The 7693-nt window shown below is 42.1% G+C and overlaps 1 long non-coding RNA gene across 1 annotated transcript; it reads right to left on the bottom strand.

The window, feature by feature from the left end:
- Positions 1-5374: 5374 nt before the first annotated feature.
- On the bottom strand, positions 5375-5813 carry LOC123964143. The gene is made up of 2 exons (XR_006823347.1): positions 5673-5813; positions 5375-5570 (listed from the first exon to the last, which is right to left on the bottom strand). It is a non-coding gene; the product is annotated as an uncharacterized LOC123964143 (long non-coding RNA).
- Positions 5814-7693: the final 1880 nt, after the last annotated feature.

The following is a 7693-nucleotide window of genomic DNA, read 5'->3' as shown; positions in this document are numbered from 1 at the left end:
CTCTCTCTATCTCCTACATAAACACATACATGGCCTGCCACAGGCGGTGCACTTTTGATGTTTTGACATAGTGTACAACAAACATTACTCCATACCATACTATTGTTAAGGAGAGAGATTTTTAGTATGAAACAGGCTACATTTTACTAAAGCAACATTAAATAAAACATTACATAAAATGCAATTTTCTTTTCTTATTTTAATGATTAATGGTGAGTATTTGCTTTAAAATAAAATTTGGTTATCTTTAATTATATTTAGTATGTACATCATTAATTAGTGCAGGAGCCCCTAGCGGCTGGTCCCCAGAAAGCTTTCCCTTTTTCCCCCTTTATGCTAATATGAGCAACACTTTAACAGCAATTGTCCATATAAATAACTCCATGTGTGTATTGCAGATGATAAGCATCTACCTCAAATGTTTTCCCTGCATATTGGCGCTATTATATTCCCATGCATATTCATGTGCTCACTCTGATGGATTCATTTACTGATGGGTTAACAACTCCTGCACCAGGCACTTGTTTATTTTGCCACCTAGACATTACATGAATGAGACAACACACACAAGCTTTATGTTGAAGGAGGCCAACAAGATGGAATGTTGAATTGTTTTTTTAATCAAATATTTAATACATGAAAGAGAATCATTATTTTTCTTGACATATCCACAACAAGTTAGTAGAGTAAACACTGAGATAAGTGCCTATGCTGCTTTCTCTCTGCTTGTATGAAATCACCCCATGTCTGATCCTTTCCGCAGAGTGTGGCAATCACGCCTTGCCTTGCCCTGCCCTCCACTCTTCAACACAAGAGCACTTGAAAAGCTGATTTCCTGCTCCTCAGAGGGAGCTGGTTTCTTTTGTCAACTGAGGAGCCAGGTCAAAACAATAATTGCAGGCAAATTGTGCCTGAAAATATACAATGCTCATTTGATTTACATGTCATTTTCAAAAGTCAGCTCTCCAAGCCTCCTTAACAGCTCACAATGCTACATTAGGACTTTATCAAATGTTTATGAGGGCAAATCAATTTCCAGGGTATATTGTATAGAGCGTTTGTGTGTGTGAGAGAGGAAAAGAGAATGTAAACCACAACCATACACTTATACATACATATTAATGCATGTAATGTGAGGGGGCAAGCTGCTCCCCATGCTTAATGGGATTAGAGTCATTAACCAACTGTTTACTAAATGGGAAAGGACCTCTCTTCCTTGCTTTGTCTCTCACTCTCCTCACTCAGTAATATTTCTCTCTCTCTCTCTCTCTGATCCTTAATCAGCGAGACGGCCTAGAAGTGCCTCGGGGCTGAATACGAATGAGCGCAGCTGCCCAGTCCGGATTACTATCACACACACAGGCTTGCACTAGATGTACAAATTCTCACACACACACACACACACACACACACGCGCACATGCAGAGAAAACAGTGCAAGTAAACATTGTGGGCTATGTGTGGACACATTTCATTCATGCCCAACACTTGCTGACACATGTGTTTTCCAAGCATATGTCCTACCATGAATATATCTCACACATGCACATGCACACACACACACACACACACGCACACGCACACACACACGCACGTGCACAGAAGTCCACACACAGACTGTTCTGATCACATGCCTGTCATGTCCAGTAGCAGACGTGCTGGGACACACCCACTACTTTTAGTGTGTCACAAGAACATGTGTGCACATGGCCTGTCTATTCGTACCAGGGGGGCATGTACTGCGGCCATATGTCGCCACTCATCAGCAAGAGATTGTAGGACCAGCTTTATGGGATGAGATAAACGTCATGGTGAAATTTGGATAAACAGACTTTTGCAGCTGTAATAATGTCAGGCTTATTGTCTCTTCCACTAAACCACATTTGAAGACATAATTTAACGCTCTTCTGTACTTTATTTGGAGCTGAAGTTGAGGATTTCATACAACCACAGTCACTGGCCACTGAGCAGCTCCACCCAAATAGTTGGGCATTAATGTAAAGAATGTCAAGCTACTGATTCCCTAGTCAAGATTTGGACCGACAACCGTGCAATCACAAGTCTGCTTCTGTAAACTTCGAACTGCAGTGGCCTGAACTGAAGACCTAAGACAGAATCCCATGCAGTGCAGTAAGGTTTAAGTGTAATTACAATGGTGGTATAATGCACTGCTATAGAAAGGTTGTCCCGAGTTGAGTCCACCCACTGTGCTGGGTCAGAGATGAATGGTTGCTGTGGATCATCAGTAGTATCGTACTGCCATCTAGTGGGAGACAATGGTACTGTCGCCGAACACATGGGAGAGACGGATGGAACAAGAAAAACAGGGATAGAGAGGAAGATAGCAATGGAGGCAAAGACAAGTTTGATTCTGATAACAACTGATTGCAAAATTGATGCTTTCAAAAGTCTTATGAATTCACTGGGTGTACGGTAGGAAACTCTTAATTTCACTATGTTCAGTCAGAGATTCAGGTACTTCAAATTTCCTGACAGGTGGGTGGACATGTATTGAAGAGAGCCTGCTGTAGGCTTTGTCAACCAACCATTGTGTCCACTAAAATAGTTCTGCTGTTGGAGTGGAAAGGTACTAAAGTCCTCATCTAATTTACTAAACCCCTCCCTCATATGAATGTGATATTTATATTACATGTTCTCTACATCTGTAACTGTGCTCTACATAGTTCAAATCATTAATTTTTTCTCTCTGCATTGAAGTGGTTTCCAACTGGTTCATTTTGTCATTACAGTCATGAAATAAGCACGTCTAGAAAGAAATCAAGAATACTCCGTGGGGGTCTTGCTGTAACTTGGCTAGTGCACAGTACCTAGTGACAAAAACAACCTGAATGGCCATTGAAATGGCAATAAATGGATTGATTTACTGAGTGGGCTGTGTGCCAAGGTGACCCAGGGAACTCATGCAATCTTCGTTTTCTCTCCGAGATCCCTCAGTGATCTTTCTTTAACTGATATTGGGAGAAGAGTTCAGCTGGAAGAAATCTTTTAACAAAGCAAGGACAATCTTCTCCCTGAGCAGGCAGAGAGAAGGCCACTACCCTCTGTTTCTGCGTTTACCTCATCTTCATAGTGTCCCAGCTCTTTCTCTGCCTGCATTTCTGCTTGGCCCTAAGCTTGTAGTGTCACGTCAATCTTACCCAAGGCAACACACCAAGGTAGATTTGTTTTGGCTTTATGGAGATGGAGGATTCAAGGAAAGGGGGCGAGGTATCGTAAAAAAAGAAAAGGAAAATTATTCATGAAGCAAACGAGTAAGAGTATTGAGCTGATGAGGTCAGTCTTTTATTTTTTGTCATTGTAGATGACCTATGTGTCATTTCTGCACCTCATGTCAGGAAGCATTCACTCTGTTGAAGTGTCTTTTGTGTAAAAACATTAAATCAGTATGTAATAGCCCCTACCAGAGGTCTCTGATGACTTTACTGGATTGGGTCAAGAATCAGAAGAATTTCTCCACAGTATTCTGTTCATCAGCAATAAATCTACTTTAATATTTACAACTTGCTGTATTTTGGAGCAGAAGTTGGGATTTAGTCTCTTTTTCTAAACAGGATTTTATTAATGCCTGGTCCTGTCCTACAAAGCTCAACAGTAAGATAGCTATTATACTACAGGGAAAATAATCTTCTTATGTTTCACAAAAACATCTCAGTAAATTACAATGTTTTATTGTAATGGGCTTATGCTAAAATTAACAAACTTTAAGCTGGCAAGCTGCTATGTAGGATGGTCAAATGTATGGTAAAAGTGTAGCACTGTGAGATCCTAGCTTACCTTACCACAGAATGGGGTACATGTCCATTATTGATGACGTCATTAAAAAATGCACAAGGACAAAATAGGCAGTGCTGTGGAGGGTTTTCAGTAATAATGATATGTGTAGACGTGTGTGTTTGTGTGTGTGTGTGTGTGTGTGTGTGTGTGTGTGTGTGCCCTAGATCCTGATTTGATGAGAGGATTACAGACAAACTTTTATAAACTTTCCAACTGTACTGTATTTTTATACATACACACATACACATAAAATTTTAGTATGTCAGAATTATACTGTATGTAGTATAACAAGTAATTTAATACTAGTAGTTAAATGTTCCATCATTATTTACAGTTCCACTGAATATGTATACATAAGTAACTTTTATCCATCTTAATCTCAGTGTAAATTTCCATTCAAGTATGTGCGTTTGTGTGTGTGTGTGTGTGTGTTGTGGTGTCAGCCCAGTGCAGTGTGATCTAACAGCAGCTGACAGGCAGGTTTGAGGCCTCTCTCTAGGGTCCTCAGTGTGTGTTTGTGTATGTGTGTGTCTGTGTGTGTGTGTCCTGCTCTAGTGGTGTGTGCTAATTGGAAGCTCAGCGGGACAGGCAGCAGGTCTTCTGTAGTGCCCATGTGCACATGTAGAATCATACACACTCTCTCTATCTCACATACTCACACACACACACATAGAGCTCAACTGCAGTCTGGTCCGTTAGCCTTTCTACATTTAACATGAGTCCAGTCTGCAGCCTCTTCACTTATTCATCCCTCTTCACCTCCTCCTCAACCACCTCTCGCCTGCACTAACCTGAAACGACAGCTGTGCTGTGGCCAATAGAGACCTGCCCGCCTCCCCTGTCTCACTGGACAACAGAAACATTCACACACACCGCCAAGTAGCTATGCAGGCATTTTCAGAAGAAGAGAAGAGAAGAGAAAAGAAGGGTTTGTGTGGGATCAATGGTGTACAAGAGAAGGGGGTGATGTGGTGTGTGTGGGAGATCGATAGTGTGCCCAGTGGTGTGTGAATGTGTTATTTACCTGAACAGGCTGGGGACCGAAGAGATGAGATATTCACCTTCTCCTGAGAAATCCCACAACACAGACTCTTACATGCACGCATGAACACACATGCAGAAATGCACACATAGACACAGAGAAGAGCATGTACACATTACTACTGTAAAGAAAACTACACTGTAAAAAATAAAACATGTGGAGGAGAGGTGAAAAGTGAGAGTTGAGGTTTGGTGTAGTGATCATTGGTTCCGGTCATTCTCTTCTCCGATCCCACAATTCAACACACAGAAACACATATTTATACATATACATGTGAACTGGTATTACGGACATATGAAAACTCTGGGACAGGCATGAATAATTAACACTTTACTGATCCTTAAAGGAACTACTCTCTTGACCTCTGTCAACAGATGTTACAGAGCCAGGTCAGCATCTCTGGAGCTGGCAGGGCTTCAGTGGCTTGCTTAAAGACACTTCAGCACTTTAGATACATCAGATGTTTGGTAAAGAACCAGATCATCCTCTGTTAGGTTTTGCATATTTTGAACCCAGAAGCAGAATCAGACACAGGTAGTTGAGACTAACAAAAATATATATTTATTGTAAATGGGAGCGGGGAAGGAAGGTGGAGAGAGCTGAGATGTTGTTGGTGAAGGCAGAGGGTGGTAAGCAGTGGCTGAAGGAGCAAGCTGGATGAATGAGAGTGGCTGGCGTGGCTTGCTGGTGTTCATTTGGAGAGGCAGGTTGAGAGCAAGCAGGTGAGCATGGTCCTGAAGCACAAAGAAAGACAGAATAAAGCAGTTGAATCACATAACAGGATGATAACAAGAAAAACTGAAAAAAAAACTGAGTAAGGCCTGAGAGGTACCTACCACAGTAGCTGACTAAACAATCTAGCGATAAGTGGGTGAAGAGCCAGTGTAAATTTAGACTGCAGCATGATGAGACTGATGAGAACCAGGTGTGCTTGATTAGCAGACAGGGAGCCTGAAGAGGGAGAGTGGAGATCACCGCGCCCACCTACAGACACAGAGAGACAGAAAAACATGCAAAGGAAGCAGGGGAAGGGAGAAAAAGACAAAGACCATTGCATATTGCACAGTGAAGGCTGTGACCATGACACCCTCGTGAAAAAGGAAATACAAACTTTTGGTGTTTCACCACGTGGGCTTCTCTTTGACAGAAGAATATGTGTCTAAAATAATAGAATCTAAAATTTCAAAGATAAAATCTTTATCAAATTCATTGAATGTATAAAATATTATGGTTTTGGTTCTGTGTTTCAACATGGCACTCCATTGTGTGTGTGCGTGTGCATGTGCATGCTGTATGTGTGTATCAGGGATTGGATGTCAGTTACTTTACAGCATGTCTGACAGCCAGCATATGATCCTGAGATAGCGTGACAGCTGCCTTCACACCCCTCTCAACATACACATGCACACACACATACATATACATACACGCAAATACATGAACGTGCACTGTGAATGACAGCTTTGCCACCCTGTGACATTCCTGCTGCATCCACCTGCAGCCAACAGGCCCAAGGATAGAGAGGTGGAAGTGACGAGGACAAGACGAGGTTGGGATTAAGAGTGTTACTTGAGGCCAGACGGGAGACAGATACAGGGATGGACAAGACACCAAAGGGCTGGTGGAAGGATGGATGAATGGATGGGTGGGTGTCAAAGGTCAGGAAGGATCTAAGCGAAGCTAGGAGAGGGAGGAAACAAGAAAAAATGGGAGGAAAAAGTAGAGAGAAAAAGAGAAAAGGCAGAAAGAATAGATATTCTACCAGTAAGAGCTGGACAAATATTTATCAATGATAGTAGCCTATACTGAAGATAGTGAGCACCCCCAGCCCTCGTCCCCCGGGAAATAGAGACCCTCTAACTGATAAGTGCCAGGGATTGGGGGGGGTTGAATGCTGGTGGTGGGAGTGTAGTATCCATTGTTGAGGAGCCTTCATCTGACAATGGCAGGCGACGTCCTCCTCAGTGCTCCCTAATGCAACAAGACACGTCTGACATTCCACACCACATTAATCAAAAGAGAGCTCTGGACTTCATGCATGTGTGGTCAAACAAACATATGTGAAGCACACACCCACCCACCAACACCCACCCACACACACACACAAACAACAAGGGTTAAGGGGACATGAAGAAAATTACAGAAAAACAAAAAGCATTAGGGTTGAGGCAGATTTGTATGAATTATTTTCCCCATTAGTTTGCTCTGTATCTTTTTGTTGACCTCTTCTTCTTTCCCTGCGTACCATTTGTCATGGTTGAGAAGGTCTGTGTCTCCTCTGACAATGACATGCATGTTTTTGACATAGTCATTGGTCCACATGCTTGTTTGTTAGCATCTCTCTGTCCTCTTCCATTCGTTCAGTCCTCCAGAGTTGGCGCGGTGACAATTTGTGGAATATAAAACTTGATTTGATTTCCAGACAGCCGTGAGAAAGGCCCTCAACAGGCTCTCGCAAGGTGAAAATCAAGGGGAAAAAAATACAAACCTGGGCTGCTTGTGCTATAAAGATGAAATGGCCGGAAGAGATTAGAGCAGAGAAAGATTTGCTTTTGTGTAGAAAACTGTGAAAAGAAAGCTTCCATAAAATTTCAACGCAGAAGAAAGCTGCACTCCAGCAAAGTATTCTCACCTGCCAGCAGAATTCACATTAGAGACTCTGTCAAAAGTTCATAAAAGCACACACCTAAAAACCCAGAAAAGGCATTTTAAAACCTGAGACATTGTGAATGGGAGCCACTGTACCAACATTAAGGCTTTAAGTACACACAGAAACACACAAATATGCATTGGGGAGCTATAAATGAATATGTTCAGGCATTAGCAGGTGCTTAAAACATTGTAGATGTTTTTGGTG

This window comes from Micropterus dolomieu, unplaced genomic scaffold, assembly GCF_021292245.1.
Source record: "Micropterus dolomieu isolate WLL.071019.BEF.003 ecotype Adirondacks unplaced genomic scaffold, ASM2129224v1 contig_782, whole genome shotgun sequence".
NCBI classification, from domain to species: Eukaryota; Metazoa; Chordata; class Actinopteri; order Centrarchiformes; family Centrarchidae; genus Micropterus; species Micropterus dolomieu.
The sequence above is the reverse complement of the archived record's forward strand: the minus strand, read 5'-3'. Positions and strand labels throughout refer to the sequence as shown.